Here is a 21324-nt window from a genome sequence, read left to right on the forward strand (position 1 = left end):
AGGATTTAATGCACAGGTGAGGCTTTAGAATAGTAGGAATTTAAAACCTTGCTTGAAAGAGATTATAAAATTTAATTCCTATTATTATAAAGAAAGGACTCTGGCATTTTGTTTACCATCCTCAAAGCAAACATTTCCATGCAAAGAAAAATTAATAGTAAGACAGTACAAGGAAATGTAAGATAACAAAATTTCACAGCTCTGCTCTTAGATTTGAGCCAATCACTTACCAGCTTGTTACTCAGCTAAAAATTTATAATCATGTTGATTTTGACCTTCAACCATCCCAGTTTTCTTCACTATAGATTATTCTAGTATTGCTTATAAAAATGAGAAAATTTAGTATTATGGTCTCTTTAAAATATCAAGTGACATATCAGTTTCAAGAAATGATTATATAGTGTTCAGGAATTTTAAATCAACAAAACTAACAAGCCAAATACAACAACAACAATACAAGTCAAGTTGGCAGACCTCTAGGATTCCACCAGGATTTAAGAAGTCTCATTTAATTTTCATGTCTTTACTCTAGACACTTGGATGATTTTGAATTACTTTAGGTACAATACTTATGAACTGTGTGACTTTACCTCCTTAAGTGTCCGTATCTGTTTATTAAAATGAGTTTAAAATAATGTTAATCTTATAGGATTGCTTAAAGATTAAATGAGGTAATACATGGCAGACTCTTACCATGAACCATTAACTTTTATTGTTTTCTTATGCACACATTACTCACTCATAGGAATTATCATAAAGTATAACTCATAACAACAAAATTTCCACTTCTATAGTAATCTAAATGCAGTTAAAATAACTAAGTACATTTTTTTCAATTACATAAAACTGAAAATAGGATTACCATATGAGGCAGAACCCCTCCTCCTGGGCTTACATACAGACATAGCTCTAATTCAAAAAGACACACACACCCAAGTGTTCATTTTAGCACTATTTACAATAACCAGGACCTGAAATCAACTTAAATGTCCATCAATAGATGAATAGATAAACAATCTATGGTACATGGAATATTACATAGGCATAAAAAGGACACATTTGAGTCAGTTCTATTGAGGTAGATGAACCTAAAGATTATTATATAGAGTGAAGTATATCAGAAAGAGAAAAAATATCATATATTAACACATATATATGGAATCTATAAAGTTAGTACTGATGAACCTCTTTGTAGAGCAGCAATGGAGATGCATACATAGACAGTACAGTTAGAGGAGAGGGTGCGACAGATTGAGAGAGTAAAATGTGTATGGAAACATATACATTATCATATGTAAAATAGGTTGTCATGGAAATTTACTATGTGATCCAGCGAGCTCAAACTAGTGCTCTGTGACAGCCTAGAAGGGTGGATTGGGATGGGAGGTAGAAGGGAGGTTCAAGAGGGAGGGCATGTATGTATACCTACAGTAAATTCATGTCCATGTATGGCAGAAACCAACACAATATTGTAAAGCAATTATCCTCCAATTAAAAATAAATTAAAAAAAAAGATTAAAAAAACTGCATTAGAAAAGTTTATTATTTCTGATATTTGTGAAGTTGCTATGAAATTGGAACTTCCATACTTTGCTGATGAATCATGCAATAGTTTTGAAATAATTCAGTAATTATATAATTAAACATATAGAATTTTATACATTTTAACCTAATTATTCCACTTCTGTAAATATATCGAACGGGAAACCAGTAAAAATGGGAAAAAGTAAGGACACACCTATATGCAATATTCTTTGAAATGGTGAAGTAGAAAACCTTGTATTCACCAATAGCATACTACAAATGAACTAATATACATTAATTTAAATGATAATAATAGAAATTATTCTTATATCACAACATGAGAAACTAGAAATGCAAAATATTGGTTTAATGCTGGAAATAGGCATATGAGAAAAATCCTGACAGTCAAATGGCAAAACGTGCACTACTTTTTTTAAACAAACAACTTTATGAATGGTTTCCTCTCCTTTTTTTCTATTTCAAATTTCTCTTTTGATGTTTTTATATAGTTTTTATACAGTAAAATTAGCTTCAAATGCTTTACAAGGAAAAATAAAGTTTTGACAAAATAATTACTTATATTCTCAGCAATTATCTTTTTAAGCACTTAACATATACCCGGTTCTGAGCTTTCCAGCACTGAAAGGATGAATACATGGTTTAGTAAATTTGAAGTGGTTGTAGGAAGGTGACCTTTAAAAAAAAAAAGAGGCCAAATTGGATAATAACATTATACAAGCTTCAAGTGTATAACATATTTTGATATTTGTTTATACTTCAAAGTTATCACCACCATAAGTTTAATTATCTTCCATCACCCAAACAACTGACCCCCTTCACCCAAACCCCTAACTCACTTCCTTTCTGGTTGGAATTCATCTGTTCTCTGTATCTGTGAGTTTGTTTTTGTTTAGTTTGTTTATGTAATTTTTTTAAAAGTTCCACATATAAGTGAAATCACATGGTATTAGTCTTTCTCTACCTAACAGTTCACTTAGTATAATACCCTTAAGGTCCATTTATGTTGTTGCAAATGGCAAGATGTCCCTTTATTTTTTGGCTTGGTAGTATTCCATTTTGTATGCGTGTGTGTGTGTATATATATTTATCCATTCATCCATCATCAGAAATTTAGGTTGTTTCCATATCTTGGCTATTGTTAATGCTGCAGGGAACGTACGGGTGCATATATATTTTTTAGTTAGTGTGTTCATGCATACATGCATGCTGAGTGTTCATATTCTTTACATAAATACCCAGAAGTGGCATAGGTGGATACTTTGGTAGTTCTATTTCTAATTTTTTGAGGAATCTCCATACTGTTTCCCATGAAAGTGACTTGGCTGAACTGTCAGCAAGAATTTGCAAATACTTTCACATCAGTTTTCCTTGTCAAAATCCAGGTAGGAAACACGTAAAAATGAGACTATTCTGCTAAAATTGTCTTATGTTGTATACTTTTAATGAAATCTGTCTACACTCAGTCTTCAAAAATAAAACTAAAAAATAGAATATTTATTACATATTCACAAAAAAACCTAGTCCAGCAATCTGCAAAAGTGAAGTGGCTTGTAGGAGAGATAAAACCACAGTTCAATTCCAAGTCAACAGATACTCAAATATTTCAGTGTATATTTTCCTAAGGACCCTGGGTTCCATTATGCTTCCTGTAAACTGAGACATTTGAGAGAAATTCTGTCTCATTCAATCCTCCATAATTTTCTATTAAATATCTACCCCCATGGAAACAAACAAACAAAAAAACCCATTGGACTGTTTTTTATGATGATCTTTTTGGGGTTATTCAGAATGGTTTTGTTTTCTATAAAATACTTGGATTGATCTTTTTTTGTTTGTTTTTCTAAAACTCAACTTGTGGCTCAGAACTTTGAAATCTCTGCATTGTCAGTTCATGTTTGAGAATACATTCACTGCTCTGGGCTCACTCAGTCTTCAGTAGGCTGCAGAATAACTTTCTATGGAACAAAACTAGTGATTAAGAGCTGATTTGAGATAGAAAGAAACATAACACAGAGAATGCATGAGCAGAGTTCCTCTAGGGTTTCCACTTTTGCCAATAACATACATTTTTCTCTGTCTACTTATTTTTTGTTTCAGGTACTTAAAAGCTGAGGTCTAGTATTTTAAGCAAGTTAGCAATAATTAGGAAAATGAAGTAAAAGATAATAAGGAAACATATATATGTGTATATATATATGCATAAACAGATATAAAATAGTAATGTAATACATATAATAATTGCATTGCAGTTGAATAAATGTTTGCAATAGCTAATTCAAAGATTTTCTTTGCATTGTAATTAAGATGGCCTCAAAATACTTCAGTGTATTTTAAAGATGTTTTAACATATTTGGGTATATACTCTTATACCAACTAAAAGAATTTTTCCAAATCTTGTAATCATTGAATGGGTTACATTCCTTTTTTCTTTTCATGTTTTAAATTTCTTCTCAGTAGACTAAAAAGTTGACTAAAACTATATCTTCTTCGCACATTTGAGAAAAATGTTAGCAATTTTTCAGATAGAAAAGCAAAAGAGATGCATCATAGAGCATAAAACTGGAAATAAAGAGATTCTGTTTGCACATCATTTTGCCATCAAGAGACGCTATCACGAACATCTTTAGGCAAGGACACCAAGATTTAGAGAGCTTCAGTCTCTCTCCCCATTTCAGGCCACTGAAAGCACATTTGAACTTGTGACTGTAATTGAAGTCAGGACTCATTTCACTGTACTTAACTGCTTCTAGAATGGAACGTGGATGTCTTTACTCAAACGAAGTTCAGACATCAGTTTTTCCAGCAACAAGTATCAGGCTGTGAAAGTAAGGGAGAGGATCTGAGAACTTTGCTTATTTGGCTGTGTGGCATGCCTCAGTCTAGTGATAAACAGGACACATTTTGAGAATTCTAGTCTAGTTCAGTCTCTTCATTTTATAAATGAAAAACATAAGATTTAGAAACTTTAATACCTTGCCTGAATTCACACTAAGTTCAATTTCCATTTGAGATCTTTGAAAAGCAATAGTTGAGACATAATGTTATTAAAGTATGGCACAATCCTGAAGTCAAAAGGGCTATGAGCAGCTATCTGTCATACCACTCTGCAGCAAATCATGTTTATACCACCTCACCAAGTTTCTCTTCCATTTTAGAAGAGCTCAGAAGAATCATCTCTCTTCACTGAAGTCAACATATAACACATATCACCATTACTAATTTCTTCATATAACTGATGAAGCTCAACTGATTGTTTAAACAATCAGGATGTTGTTTAAACATCTTTAATTCTGTTACATATTTACAAAAAATGCATGCCCTATAATGTATTTTCACAAAACACCCAGTCATCATGTTCTTCATGAGAGCCCTTTGTCTACTTGAAAATTGTAATTATTAAATCACTCCTGAAGGTTTTATCCAGAACTTGAAATCCATATAAGTTATATTTGTTAACCAATCATAACACTTACAGCCTTTTAATGAATTTCTGTCTGTAGACTATGTTTTTGGCTATAGAACTGCATACTTCATGTCTCTTATGAAAGAGCTGACTATTGCTCAGTACAATAGATAGTATCATTGTTTTGTAAGTCAGAAAATGCAGTGTTGTTTTTGTGATACGGTGGAACACACTACATAAACAAATGATTTGTTTTAATCTTTCCACTTGGATGTTTTCTGTTAGTTATGCCTCAAGTATTATCACTAGTCTCTATTAATAATGTCTCATATATCTTGCCAGTCTGGATTTTTTTAATCAGAGTTCATCTAGTTGATAGTGTCTTTTCCTAAAATTATCTGCATATCATAATACAAAATAATAATGCAGGATGTATAGAAGAATATTGAATCTCACAAAGAGATGGATAAAATTTTATGTGTTATGGGTATTATGGGCCTCTTCTGAATGTAAAAGGTTAAGTGTGTTTTCATAATTACATAATTATGCATATTGGGTAAAACCAGTTATTGGTACTGTTTCTCTTTTGATATTTAATAGAGGGATGTACACAGATTTTTAGCAACTAAAAGAATAGATGTAGCAATTATTGACATATTCTATTCCATCTGCTTTCTAAGATGCCTTTCTATACCACATAGACTTAGAAATTTGAAAACTATATTTCTTAAACACTTTTGTAGCTAGAGTTCTGCTTCTTATTTTTTAAATCCAAAAACCTATCTCTTCTTAGGGAAACTTTGTTTTGTTCCCCAAGTTCTTTCAGAATTATTCTAAATCTCTTTATACAAGGAATCCACCAAGTATGAACTATAATATGAAAACTGAGTTTCAGTAGAACAAGGATGTGGGTCTAAACTAATCTCCAAGAAAACATACCTGTAATTTCAGTTCTACCACTAACTCCATATATGATCACACAAATTTTATTCTAAATCTTTGGCCTTCAAATGAATGGTTTCATTCATTTTGTGTATTTTCTGCAAACTTCCACTCTTTATAAATGTATCATTGAATAATTTTATCTCCCAAGTTATATCATACCTATATTAGGAAACTGATGCTACACCTTTTCTTTCTCTTCACACAGATTTACATACTTTCAGAAAAATTTCATATTTTCTGGTATCATTGGAACAATGAATGTGGACGTTTTCACAATGTGTACACACAGATGGATTATGTGTATCTTCTGATACAGGCTGGAAAGAGTAGTTAAGTAAATTATAAGTATAATTGAACATGTGTTTCATCTATACATATATAAATATACACAAAAAGAATGTGCATGCATTGGCTACATGGACATATATTTTTCTTCAATTAACTCTGCTAAAACTCATATTCGCTTGAGCCAGAATATGAACATGGCAGCCATTTAAGTGCACAAAGAAATCAACAATGAAGAAAAGTAAATAATTCAGAGTCTCTAATGAAACACTGCTTCAGTGTTAGAACATAAAACAAAGCCAGCAGGTAAGTGGGAATTTTTGCTGATCTTACTATAAAATGAACAGAAAACAAAGGTCACTTATTACTGGAACAGTTTTGCTCATTTCATATTGATAGGTAAAATTTGCACAGCGAAAATTTATTTGTACAATGTATGTTAGAACAATGTATTAGTAAAGCTATATTAGAAATATTTTGGTTTAAGTACATACATTATCAATTCAGTTCAGTCACTCAGTCATGTCTGATTTTTTGTGACCCCATGGACTTCAGCACACCAGGCCTCCTTGTCTATCTCCAACTCCCAGAGTTTACTCAAACTCATGTCCATTGAATTGGTGATGCCATCCAACCATCTCATCCTCTGTCATCCCCTTCTCCTGCCTTCAATCTTTCCCAGCATCATTTGACTTTTCAAAGGAGTCAGTTCTTTGCATCAGGTGGCCAAAGTACTGGAGTTTCAGCTTCAGCCATCAGTCCTTCCAATGAATATTCAGGACTGATTTCCTTTAGGATGGACTCATTGGATCTCCTTGCTGTCCAAGGGATTCTCAAGAGTCTTCTCCAACACCACAGTTCAAAAGCATCGATTCTTTGCTAATCAGGTTGCTTTATAGTCCAACACTCATATACATACATGACTACTGAAAAAACCATAGCTTTGAATAGATGGACCTTTGTTGGCAAAGTAATGTCTCTGCTTTTTAATATGCTGTCTAGGTAGGTCATAACTTCTCTTCCAAGGAGCTAGCGTCTTTTTATTTCAGGGCTGCAGTCACCATCCACAGTGATTTTGGAGTGCCCCAAATAAAGTCTGTCACTGTTTTCACTCTTTCCCCATCAATTTGCCATGAAGTGATGGGACTGGATGCCATGATCTTCATTTTCTGAATGTTGAGCTTCAAGCCAACTTTTTCACTCTCCTCTTTCACTTTCATCGAGAGGCTCTTTAGCTCTTCTTCACTTTCTGCCATAAGGGTGGTGTCATCTGTGTAACTGAGGTTATTGGTATTTCTCCCAGCAGTCTTGATATCAGCTTCAGCTTCATCCAGTCCAGCGTTTCTCATGATGTCCTCTGCACATAAGTTAAATAAGCATGGTGACAATATACAGCCTTTATGTACTCCTTCCCCAACTTGAAACCAGTCTACTGTTCCATGTCCAGTTCTACTGTTGCTTCCTGACCTGCATACAGATTTCTCAGGAGGCAGGTCAGGTGGTCTGGCATTCCCATCTCTTGAAAAATTTTCCACAGTTTGTCATGATTCACACAGTCGAAGGCCTTGGCATAGTTAATAAAGCAGAAGTAAATGTTTTTCTGGAACTCTCTTGCTTTTTCAATGACCCAACAGATGTTGGCGATTTGATCTCTAGTTCCTCTGTCTTAGAGCTTGAACTTCTGGAAGTTCAGAGTTCATGACTGTTGAAGCCTCGCTTAGAGAATTTTGAGCATTATATTGCTAGCGTGTGAGATGAGTGCAATTGTGCATTCAAAGTAGTTTGAACATTGTTTGACCTTACCTTTTTTTGGGATTGGAATGAAAACTGACCTTTTCCAGCCCTGTGGCCACTGCTGAGTTTTCCAAATTTGCTGGCATATTGAGTGCAGCACTTTAACAGCCCCGTCTTTTAGGACTGGAATTAACTCAGCTGGAATTCCATCACCTCTACTAGCTCTGTTCGCAGTGATGCTTCTTAAGGCCCACTTGACTTCACATTCCAGGATGTCTGGCTGTCGGCTGATGATCACACCATCATGATTATGTGGGCGTGAAGATCTTTTTTGTATATTTCTTCTTTTGCCACCTCTTCTTAATATCTTCTGCTTCAGTTAGGTCCATACCATTTCTGTCCTTTATTGTACCCATCCTTGTATGAAAAGTTCCCTTGGTATCTCTAGTTTTCTTGAAGAGATCTCTAGTCTTTCCCATTCTATTGTTTTTCCTCTACTTCTTTGCACTGATCATTGAGGAAGGCTTTCTTATCTCTCTTTGCTATTCTTTGGAACTCTGCATTCAGATGAGTATATCTTTCCTTTTCTCCTTTGCCTTTTGCTTCTCTTCTTTTCATAGCCATTTGTAAAGCCTCCTCAGCCTTATATACATTTTAAGGTGGCACTATATGGGAACAGATGAAGTCAAAAGATAGACTTGATCTGAGGACATGTTTTTATGGTAATTTTCCACACAGATTAGAAATAGAGATTGAGAAATAAAAAATGGGAATCTTATGAAAGTGATTCATAAGAAATAAAAGTGGAAGATATTTTCATTTGTTCAGTTTGTTCATATTGAAACAACCCTTACAGATTTATCCAGAATACTTTAGAAGCCAGCTAATATAATTTTGGGAGATGGAGAAAAATAAATTTCTTGGAGATCCAAGTGCAAGTCTTATGTAACTTGAATGTTTATTGTATTTTAGTACTGTCTCTGGTAGTTGTTGAAATTAAATACCCTATTTGCAATGATTCACTTATCTTTGAGCTTTTGGCTTTTATGTTGGATATTTTAAATGGGCTTCCCAGGTGATGCTAGTGGTAAAGAACCCACCTGCCAATGCAGGAGACCTAAGAGATGAGGGTTTGATCACTGGGTCAGGAAGATCCCCTGGAGAAGGACATGTCAACTCACTCCAGCATTGTTCAGAAATCCATGAACAGAGGAGCCCGGTGGACTACAGTTCATGGGATCACAAAAAGTCAGACATGATTGAAGTGACTCAGCATACATTTTAAATGGTAATTTAAAAATTAAAGTAGGTCATATATAGCTGCCATTGTAATGGTTAACTTTATGCATCAATTTGCCTAGGCCATGGTACCCAGTTGGTCAAACAATTAGCTTAGATGTCACTGTGAAGGTATTTTGTAGCTGGGATTAGCAATTTATCAGTGTACATTGGTAAAGCAGATCACTCTCCTTAATGTGGGTGGGCCTTTTCCAATCATTTGAAGATGTTAAACTGAAATCCCCTAAGTAAGAAAGAATTCTGCCTCCAGACCTCAAATAATTCAAGCAGCTCTCCATAGATTTTTGACTTCTAGTCTTCACAATGGCATGAACCAATTTCTTAAAATCATTCTCTCTCCCATTCTCTCTCTCCCCCTCCACACGCACACACACAAACACACACACACACACATGTAAGTATTGATATATATTCTTAAAGATGGAATTTGGAAATTTCCAGCAGTAAAGTTAATCATAATTTTCTGAATGAGCCTAATGTAGAGCACAATCTCAAAAGCTGCCACTACACAGTACCTTATAGATTTATGGAACATAGTTTTACACCTTGAATTGTATCTGAAGTAAAATGGACAATTATGAGAGAATGTGGAGCTTTAGCATAACTTAAACCATTGAGCAATTACTCAGTCATTCCATTTCCTGCCTCTGACTTTTAGATGGTCTTCATGGGAATGTCTCATAGAGAATGTCTTTTAATAAATGTAAAATAGAATCAAAATATTTTAAGGAACCAGGAAATAAAGAGTATGTCATCATTATACTAGAATATATACAAGTAGATTATAAACAAATGCACAAAGACAAAAAATGATATTAACTTTTAAAGTTGTACATAGTAATTTTTATTGAGTGTCATTAGAAGAGAATAAGCATTGTCCACTGCATAGTTTGGTGGAGGAATGATTACTATTTTCTTTTTCTAAATTAACTCTTAGGAATACAGTTGCTTTACAATATTGTGTTAGTTTCTGCTACACAGCAAAGTGAAACAGCTCTATGTTTGCATATATCCCCTCTGTTTTAAATTTCCTTCCCATTTAGGTCACCACAGAGCACTGAGTAGAATTCCCTGTACTATACAGGTTCTTATTAATTACCTATTTTACGCATAGTCTCAATAGTGTAAATCTAAATCTCCCAATTCATCCCCACACCTTTCCCCCTTAATATCCATATATTTGCTCTCCACATTTGTGGCTCTATTTCTGCTTTGCAAATAAGATCATCTGTACCATTGTTCTAGATTCCACACATATGCATATATGATAATCTATGATGTTTGTTTTTCTGACTTGCTTCACTCTGTATGATAGTCTCTTAAGTCCATCCACATCTCTGCAAATGGCACAATTTCATTCTTTTTTATGGCTGAGTGATATTCTACTATATATGTGTACCATATCTCCTTTATCTGTTTCTCTGTTGATGTACATTTAGGTTGCTTCCATGTCCTGCTTTTTGTAAATAGTGCTGCAATGAAGATTGGGTGCATACGTCTTTTTGAATTATGGTTTTCCCTGGGACTGGGATTGCTGGACATATGGTATTTCTATTTGTTTTTTTAAAGAAACTCCATACTGTTCTCAATAGTGGCTGAATAAATTTATATTCACACCAACAGTGTAAGAGGATTCCCCTTTCTCCATACTTTCTCCAGCATTTAATGTTTGTAGATTTAAATTTTTATTTATTTATATCATTTATTTTCATTTTCGGTTGTACTGGATCTTCATTTCCATGCAGGTTTTTCTCCAGTTGCAGCAAGAATGGGCGACTCTCTAGTTGCAGTATGCAGGCTTCTCATTGCAGTGGCTTCTCTTATTGCCAAGTGCGGGCTCTGGGGCCTGTGGGCTTCGTACTCGCAGCTCCTGGTCTCTGGGGTTCAGTAGTTGTACATGAGCTTCCTTGCTCTGTGGCATGTGGGAGCTTTCCTGATCAGGGATTGAACCTGTGTCTCCTGCTTTGGCAGTGAATTCTTTACCACTGAACCTCTAGGGAAGCCCTGTTTGTAGCTTTGATGAAGGCCATTCTGATTTGTGTGAGTTGATACATCATTGTAGTTTGACTTGCGTTTCTCTGGTTATTAGTGAGGTTGAGCATCTTTCCACGTGTTTGTTGGCCATTGTATGTCTTCTTTGGCAAAATGTCTATTTAGGTCTTCTGCTCATTTTTTGTTTGTTTGTTTGTTTGTTTGTTTAATTGAGCTATATGTGCTGTTTGTATATTTTGGAGATTAATCCCTTGTCAGTTGCTTCTTTTGCAAATACTTTCTCCCATTCTGAGTATTGTCTTTAGTCTTGTCTATGGTTTCCTTTGCTATGCAAAAGCTTTCAAGTTTAATTAAGCCCCATTTATTTATTTTTGGTTTTATTTTCATTACTCTAGGAGGCGGTCAAAAAGGATTTTGTCGTAATTTATGTCAAAGAGTGTTCTGCCTGTTTTCCTCTAAGAGTTAAAAAAAGCTATTAATTGAATATAGTATTGTTTGTCACAGCTTGACTCCTCTCATGTGTCCAAAATGTTAAAAGCTTTAAGTATTTTCTGGTTTTAGTTCTCCTGTCGGTTATAAAACTAATTCTAAATATTCTCTTATCTCTGAATTCTTAGTAGTATATGTGCTGGGAGAAATATCAATAATCTCAGATATGCAGATGACACCACCCTTTTGGCAGAAAGTGAAGAGGAACTAAAAGCCTCTTGATGAAAGTGAAAGAGGAGAGTGAAAAAGTTGGCCTAAAGCTTAATGTTCAGAAAACGAAGATCACAGCATCTGGTCCTATCACTTCATGGGAAATAGATGGGGAAACATTGGAAACATTGTCAGACTTCATTTTTTGGGGCTCCAAAATCACTGCAGATGGTGACTGCAGCCATGAAATCAAAAGACGCTTACTCCTTGGAAGAAAAGTAATGACCAACCTAGATAGCATATTCAAAAGCAGAGACATTACTTTGCCGACTAAGGTCTGTCTAGTCAAGGCTATGGTTTTTCTAGCGGTCATGTATGGATGTGAGATTTGGACTGTGAAGAAACCTGAGCGCCAAATAATTGATGCTTTTGAACTGTGGTGTTGGAGAAGACTCTTGAAAGTCCCTTGGACTGCAAGGAGATCTAACCAGTCCATTCTGAAGGAGACCAGCCCTGGGATTTCTTTGGAAGGAATGATGCTAAAGCTGAAACTCCAGTACTTTGGCCACCTCATGCAAAGAGTTGACTCATTGGAAAAGACTCTGATGCTGGGAGGGATTGAAGGCAGGAGGAAAAGGGGACGACCAAGGATGAGATGACTGGATGGCATCACGGACTCGATGGAGGTGAGTCTGAGTGAACTCCGGGAGATGGTGATGGACAGGGAGGCCTGGCGTGCTGCGATTCATGGGGTGGCAAAGAGTCGGACACGACTGAGTGACTGAACTGAACTGAACTGAACTGAACTCTGAATTCTAGTTGATAAATGTTATAAATTATCTACATGGAAGATTAGTGGAATATGTTGCTTCCTAATTTCATTACTCTTACTTCATGTTTGCTTTTCTGTTATTATTTTTAATTTTCTAGTAACTATATCTATATTTTAGGTCATAATTCAAACCTCTATTTTTAAAAATTTTCCACTATAATTTCATCTCTCTCCCTATATTCTCTTTATCCCCAGACATATTTTAGTATAAAACTTTACAGTGTCAAATTTTATACCATACAGATTATTTTGTTACTGTTTAACTTTGTAGACGTTGAAAATTTGCATTATGTATGTTATTATTGCTCTACATATTATTTAGTGAAGAAATAAGTAGTATGTTAAAGTTTTTAAATGGGGTAATATTTTCATCTGATTCATATTTGATTCATCTTGAACAACTCTTTTGACTGTATTTTTTTTGTTTTATTTTATTTTATTTTTTAAATTTTAAAATCTTTAATTCTTACATGCGTTCCCAAACATGACCCCCCCTCCCACCTCCCTCCCCACAACATCTCTCTGGGTCATCCCCATGCACCAGCCCCAAGCATGCTGCACCCTACGTCAGACATGGACTGGCGATTCAATTCTTACATGATAGTATACATGTTAGAATTCCCATTCTCCCAAATCATCCCACCCTCTCCCTCTCCCTCTGAGTCCAAAAGTCCGTTATACACATCTGTGTCTCTTTCCCTGTCTTGCATACAGGGTCGTCATTGCCATCTTCCTAAATTCCATATATATGTGTTAGTATACTGTATTGGTGTTTTTCTTTCTGGCTTACTTCACTCTGTATAATTGGCTCCAGTTTCATCCGTCTCATCAGAACTGATTCAAATGAATTCTTTTTAACGGCTGAGTAATACTCCATTGTGTATATGTACCACAGCTTTCTTATCCATTCATCTGCTGATGGACATCTAGGTTGTTTCCATGTCCTGGCTATTATAAACAGTGCTGCGATGAACATTGGGGTACATGTGTCTCTTTCAATTCTGGTTTCCTCAGTGTGTATGCCCAGAAGTGGGATTGCTGGGTCATAAGGTAGTTCTATTTGCAATTTTTTAAGGAATCTCCACACTGTTCTCCATAGTGGCTGTACTAGTTTGCATTCCCACCAACAGTGTAGGAGGGTTCCCTTTTCTCCACACCCTCTCCAGCATTTATTGCTTATAGATTTTTGGATCGCAGCCATTCTGACTGGTGTGAAGTGGTACCTCATTGTGGTTTTGATTTGCATTTCTCTAATAATGAGTGATGTTGTGCATCTTTTCATGTGTTTGTTAGCCATCCGTATGTCTTCTTTGGAGAAATGTCTATTTAGTTCTTTGGCCCATTTTTTGATTGGGTCGTTTATTTTTCTGGAGTTGAGCTGCATAAGTTGCTTGTATATTTTTGAGATGAGTTGTTTGTCAGTTGCTTCATTTGCTATTATTTTCTCCCATTCAGAAGGCTGTCTTTTCACCTTGCTTATATTTTCCTTTGTTGTGCAGAAGCTTTTAATTTTAATTAGATCCCATTTGTTTATTTTTGCTTTTATTTCCAGAATTCTGGGTGGTGGATCATAGAGGATCCTGCTGTGATTTATTTCTGAGAGTGTTTTGCCTATATTCTCCTCTAGGAGTTTTATAGTTTCTGATCTTACATTTAGATCTTTAATCCATTTTGAGTTTATTTTTGTGTACGGTGTTAGAAAGTGATCTAGTTTCATTCTTTTACAAGTGGTCGACCAGTTTTCCCAGCACCACTTGTTAAAGAGATTGTTTTACTCCATTGTATATTCTTGCCTCCTTTGTCAAAGATAAGGTGTCCATATGTGTGTGGATTTATCTCTGGGCTTTCTATTTTGTTCCATTGATCTATATGTCTGTCTTTGTGCCAGTACCATACTGTCTTGATGACTGTGGCTTTGTAGTACAGCCTGAAGTCAGGCAAGTTGATTCCTCCCGTTCCATTCTTCTTTCTCAAGATTGCTTTGGCTATTCGAGGTTTTTTGTATTTCCATACAAATCCTGAAATTATTTGTTCTAGTTCTGTGAAAAATGTGGCTGGTAGCTTGACAGGGATTGCATTGAATTTGTAAATTGCTTTGGGTAGTATACTCATTTTCACTATATTGATTCTTCCTATCCATGAACATGGTATATTTCTCCATTGCAACGAAAAGAATAAAATACTTAGGAATATATCTACCTAAAGAAACTAAAGACCTATATATATAAAACTATAAAACACTGATGAAATTTTGACTGTATTTTAATTACTTTGTAATTTTGAAGATAAGAAAGTCGTCCTCCTCATTATTGAACTAAGAACGTCCAGGTTCTTAAATTTTATTTAATTTATTCTGTTTTTGGTTGTGCTTAGTCTTTGCTGCTGTTTGTGGGCTCTCTCTAGCTGCTGGGAGTGAGGGTTTCTCTTGTTGTGGAGTTCAGGCTCCAGAGCGCAGGCTCAGTAGTTGTGATGCATGGGCTTAGCTGCTCTGTGGCATGTGGCATCTTCCCGACCAGATATGAACCTATGACCCCTGAATGGGCAGGTGGACCCTCAACCACTGGACCACGAGGAAAGTCCAGAAAGTCCAGATTTTTAATTGCATATTTTTTGTTTTCTCTTTCTTCATGGAATCATTCAACTGGGAGTCCCCTGGCTTCCTGTTCTCATTTATATTGACTACATTTCACACCTATGGCTAAACCAATAGTCTAGAATTGCTTTTCCTTTTGTATATGTGTGTGAGTACAATTTTTTTCATGGAACCTACCAAAATAACTTCCAGATATTCCTTGTGTAATGTTCTGGAGGATATCAAATGAGTTTTTTTTAGCAAGAAAAAGCTAGGGCACCATTTCTAAATTGTTGCTTGTTTGAAACTCACTATTTTCCCTTCATACATGATTGAAAATGTCATGGAAACTTCTCAGTTGTATTTTCAATTGCTCTGTAACTATATTCTTTAATGACACATGCAAAACCTCCAGTTAAAATTAAGCCTTTACTTATTCACATCCACTACTCTTTCTTTTTATCTATGTATCTTATTCATTTTGGTCTCATGATCAATCTTTTTAAGAACATTCCACCAGTAACCAATTTCATACTTATTAAGTGAAAATTCAAACCTGGATGAAGCCGGCTATCTCTTTTCTCTGCACTAACTTTTGAGAATCTATGCATAAGTGGAGAAATTTGTATAAGAGAACATATTAATGTCACCACAAACATCTTTAACCTTAATCTCAAATGGTTTTAAATTTGCTTCTGATTATTCGGACATATTCTTGGAGTTGGATGCTTCTCAAGGATAATTAAACATGTTCAAGTGTCTCCTACCTTAAAAGATTAAGTCACTGTTTCTCATGAAAATACATTTCTTTCCAGTTGTCACATTTTCATCTTTGCTATACTGTCTTCTCTTTTAGGGAGTTCAGCTTTCTCAGCTCTATTTTATTCTATAGTAATATGCCATCTGCTTTAAGTTTTCCAAAAATTAATCAAGCTCTTTTGTTTGTTTAGTCTCTTCTATTCCATTCTTGATATTACAGTTTTGGTAGATTTTTGCAATCTTCTTAGCGCTGTGTATGAAGTAAATTCCAATTTTCAGGTGACTATCTTGCATTTAAAGACTATATAAAATTTGCATGAATATAGACTTTTTAGCACATAAAGGACATAAAAGCATATTTTAAGCCAGATATTTATTCTTTAAATGAAGAAATTGGTGTCTTAGAAAGTGTGAAAGCATGATGTAATCAAAGTACAAATGACCCTTGAATAACGCAGGGGTTATGAGTGATGCCCTTTGCACAGTTAAAAATCCGCATATAACTTGACTCCCCTAAAACAACTACTAGTAGCCCACTGTTGACTGGAAGCCTTACACAATAGCATACACAGTAGGTTAACACAAATTTTGTATATTATATACTCTATTCTTGTAATAAAGCAAGCTAAAGAAGATAAATGCTATTAATAAAACCATAATGAAGAGAAAATAAAGTTATAGTACTACATTGTATTTATACATACCATAAATTTATGTTGTCTGTTTACAAGGTGAATGGTCTGTCCATTAGTATTTACATCAATATTGCCTTACATGATACCAAACATTGTAGATGTTATATGTATTGCTAACACTAGACATCAAAAGTGAAAAGATAATGTGAAAAAAATTTTATTTATTTACAGGTAAAATGATTAATTTATTGAGAGCAAAGAAGCAGCAATATGATTGTTTTATGATAGCCTAGTAAAATCATATCATGACTTCATGCTACCCTAGCCTGTACACTAATGAATGAATCATAATAAGAACTTTATGACATACAGTATTACAGTTGTACTCATAATACTGTATTGGAAACATTGTTACATTTTTAGAAACTGCTTGTGATGATAGTCTGATACTCAGCTTCTCCAATTAGGAGACAGAGAGAGGTATACTGCATAATCATGTAATTCTTTGAAAGCAAAGTATTACAGAGTAACAAAACTAAGATATTATTAATTTTATATTAACTATTACTCTCTTTATGTCTATAAGGATAGGCTAGCCACTTCAGTACAAGTCTTGCACATGATAAATACTGAGACAACGTTGATGATAATGGTGGCAAAATAAAACCTCTCATGTAGTTAATAGATTTTCATACAGACAACACACATATATAACAGATAAGTTTATTAACTTTAGGCATGATGGTTGTTAGTAAATAATTTAGGTGGAACTAGACCATCCTAAGGGTGTCCATCCTGCTCATCTTCTCACTGAACTGGCTGAGAAGGAGGAAGAAGAGGGGTTGGTCTTGCTGTCTCAGAAGCGGAAGAGGTGGAGGAGGTAGAAAGGGAGGCGTCAGAGGCAGGAATACTTGTTATGACTGTACATCATAATTTCTATCTGACACTTTTGCTTCTTCATTTCTCTAAAAATGTTTCTTTATGGCACCAATCCCCCTTTTACCTTTTGCTTTAGTATCAGTGCTCTCATCATGGAAGAGTTCATGGCATAAAAGAAGAGAAAAGCAGCCTTGAATAATAGGAGCCCTTCTGCCAGATTATCCAGGGTCAGTTTGCTGTCTGGCACTACTTCTCCTACATCTTCTTCTTCACCATTTGGCACTGATTCAGAAGCACTCAAATCCATCAAGTCATCTGTAATTCCTCTAGTGCGCTATTGTGGTGAAGGTCAGCTCTTGAATTTGTTCAAGATGCATATCTTGAAACTCTTCACCACCACTCCACCACCTTTTAGGCATAAACACAGGATCTTTCATGATTTCCTTATTTGGTTCTGTCATAAAGCCTTTGAAGTTACATGCATCTGGACCCAGTCTTCTCCATCAAGAATTTATTATTTAGGGCTTACTGGCTTTCACAACCTTTCATGTTACACTACTGAAGATGCCATTATTGTAATCCTTGGAAACTTTTGTGATGTCCCATAGCATTAGCAGTCGTTTGCATAAGTTACCGTGTGGTGGTATTGTTCAGTCACTCAATCATGTCCAACTCTTTGCGACCGCATGGACTGCAGCGCATCAAACTTCTCTGTCCTTCACTGTCTCCCACAGTTTGCTCAAACTAATGGACATTGAGTTAATGATACTATTAAACCATCTCATCTTCTGTCACATCCTTCTCCTGCCTTCAATATTTCCCAACATCAGGGTCTTTTGCAATGGGTTGGCTCTTTGTATCAGATGGCCAAAGTATTGGAGCTTCAGCTTCAGTCCATCCAATGAATATTCAGGATTGATTTCCTTTAGGATTGATTGATTAGATCTCCTTTCTGCCCAAGGAACTCTCTAGAGTCTTCTCCAGCACTGTAGTTCGAAAGCATCAATTCTTTGGTGTTCTCACTTCCTTATGGTCAATCTATCACATCCATACATGACTACTGGAAAGACCATAGTTTTGACTATGCATATTTTTGTTAGAAAAGTGTTGTCTTTGCTTTTTAATACTGTCTAGGTTTGTCATAGCTTGATATCTCAGTTAGTAAAGAATCCACCTGCAATGCAGGAGACCCCAGTTCGATTCCTGTGTTGGGAAGATCCGCTGGAGAAAGGATAGGCTATGCACTCCAGTACTCTTGGGTTTCTCCTGTGGCTCAGCTGGAAAAGAATCCACCTGCAATGTGGGAGACCTGGGTTCAATCCCTGGGTCGGGGAAATCCCCTAGAAAAGGGAACAGCTGCCCACTCCAGTATTGTTCCCCTTTTATTTGCCGTGAAGTGATGGGAACAGATGTGATGATCTTACTTTTTTTTTAATGCTGAGTTTTAATCCAGTTTTTCCAGTCTCCTCTTTCACCTTCATCAAGAGGCTCTTTAGTTCCTCTTTGCTTTCTGCCATTAGAGTGGTGTCATTTGCATATCTCAGGTTTTTGATATTTCTCCTGGAAATCTTGCTTAGAGCTTGTAACTCAGGCAACCTGGCATTTCACATGATGTACTCTACATATCATATACTCTGCATTTCATGAGAAATGCTGGGCTGGATGAAGCACAAGCTGAAATCAAGATTGCTGGGAGAAATATCAATAACCTCAGATGCAGATGACACCACCCTTATAGCAGAACATGAAGAAGATCTAAAGAGCCTTTTGATGAAAGTGAAAGAGGAGAAAGAAAAAGTTGGCTTTAAAGTCAACATTCAGAAAACTAAGATCATGGCATCTGGTCCCATCACTTCATGGCAAATAGATGGGAAAACAGTAGAAAGAGTAACAGACTTTATTTTCAGGGGCTCCAAAATCACTGCAGATGGTGACTGCAGCCATGAAATTAAAAGACACTTGCTCCTTGTAAGAAAAGTTATGACCAACCTAGACAGCATATTAAAAACCAGTGACATTACTTTGCCAATGATGTTCTGTCTGGTCAGAGCCATGGTTTTTCCACTGGTCATGTATGGATGTGAGAGTTGCACTAAAGAGAAAGCTGAGCGCTGAAGAATTGATGGTTTTGAACTATGGTGCTGGAGAAGACTCTTGAGAGTCCCATGGACTGAAAGGAGATCCAGCCAGTCCATCCTAAAGGAAATCAGTCCTGAATAGTCATTGGAAGGACTGATGCTGAAGCTGTAGATCCAATAGTATGGCCACCGATGCAAAAAAGTGGTTCATTTGAAAAGACCCTGATGCTGGGAAAGATTCAAGGCAGGAGGAGAAGAGGATGAGATGGTTGGATGACATCACCATAGCAATGGACATGAGTTTGCATAAGCTTTGTGAATTGTCAATGGACAGAGAGGCCTGGCGTGCTGCAGTTCATGGGGTCACAAAGAGTTTGACACTACTGAGTGACTAAACTGAACTGAACTTTGCATGTAAGTTAAATAAACATGGTGACAATGCACAACCTTGTCATACTCCTTTCCCAATTCTGAACCAGTCAGTTGTTCCCTCACAGTCTAACTCTCACATCCATATATGACCACTAGAAAAACCATAGCCTTGACTTGATGGACCTTTGTTGGCAAAGTAATGTCTCTGCTTTTGAATACGCTATCTAGGTTGCTCATAACTTTCCTTCCAAGGAGTAAGCATCTTTTAATTTCATGGCTGCAGTCACCATCTGCAGTGGTTTTGGAGCCCAAAAAATAAAGTCTGACACTGTTTCCACTGTTTCCCCATCTATTTCCCATGAAGTGATGGGACCAGATGCCATGATCTTCGTTTTCTGAATGTTGAGCCTTAAGCCAACTTTTTCACTTTCCTCTTTCACTTTCATCAAGAGGCTTTTTAGTTCCTCTTCACTTTCTGTCATAAGGGTGGTGTCATCTGCATATCTGAAGTTATTGATATTTCTCCTGGCAATCTTGATTCCAGCTTGTGTTTCCCCCAGCCCAGCATTTCTCATGATGTATTCTGCATATAAGTTAAATAAGCAGGGTGACAATATACAGCCTTGACGCACTCCTTTTCCTATTTGGAACCAGTCTGTTGTTCCATGTCCAGTTCTAACTGTTGCTTCCTGACCTGCTTACAGATTTCTCAAGAGGCAGGTCAGGTGGTCTGTATTCCTATCTCTTTCAGAATTTTCCACAGTTTATTGTGATCCACACAGTCAAAGGCTTTGGCATAGTCAATAAAGCAGAAATAGATGCTTTTCAGGAACTCTCTTGCGTTTTGATGATCCAGCAGATGTTGGCAATTTGATCTCTGGTTCCTCTGACTTTTCTAAAACCAGCTTGAATGTCTGAAAGTGCATGTTTCATGTATTGCTGAAGCCTAGCTTGGATAATTTTGAGCATTACTTTACTAGCGTGTGAGATGAGTGCAATTGTGTGGTAGTTTGAGCATTCTTTGGCATTGCCTTTCTTTGGGATTGGAATGAATACTGACCTTTTTTACTTTGCTTTTTCTCAAATCATATTTGAGTGTATAGGTATGATTTTCTTAAGCAATTTGCATCCACATAAGAGCTACATTCTCAATGTGAGATATAAAAGTATTTTGCAGGAAGTGCACGATTTTCAGGCCTGCTGGCATAGCTATAGTCATGGAGTCATGGATTTCTTTTATGTATTTATTATTATTATTTTTTACAATGGTCCCCACTCTGGTCATTTTTCTTGTTATGACTGCCAACCACAGCTTCAGACCTCTATTTGTGGTACATATCAAACAGTTCAATTTC

The sequence above is a fragment of the Ovis aries genome, chromosome 2, assembly GCF_016772045.2.
Source record: "Ovis aries strain OAR_USU_Benz2616 breed Rambouillet chromosome 2, ARS-UI_Ramb_v3.0, whole genome shotgun sequence".
Taxonomy (NCBI): Eukaryota; Metazoa; Chordata; class Mammalia; order Artiodactyla; family Bovidae; genus Ovis; species Ovis aries.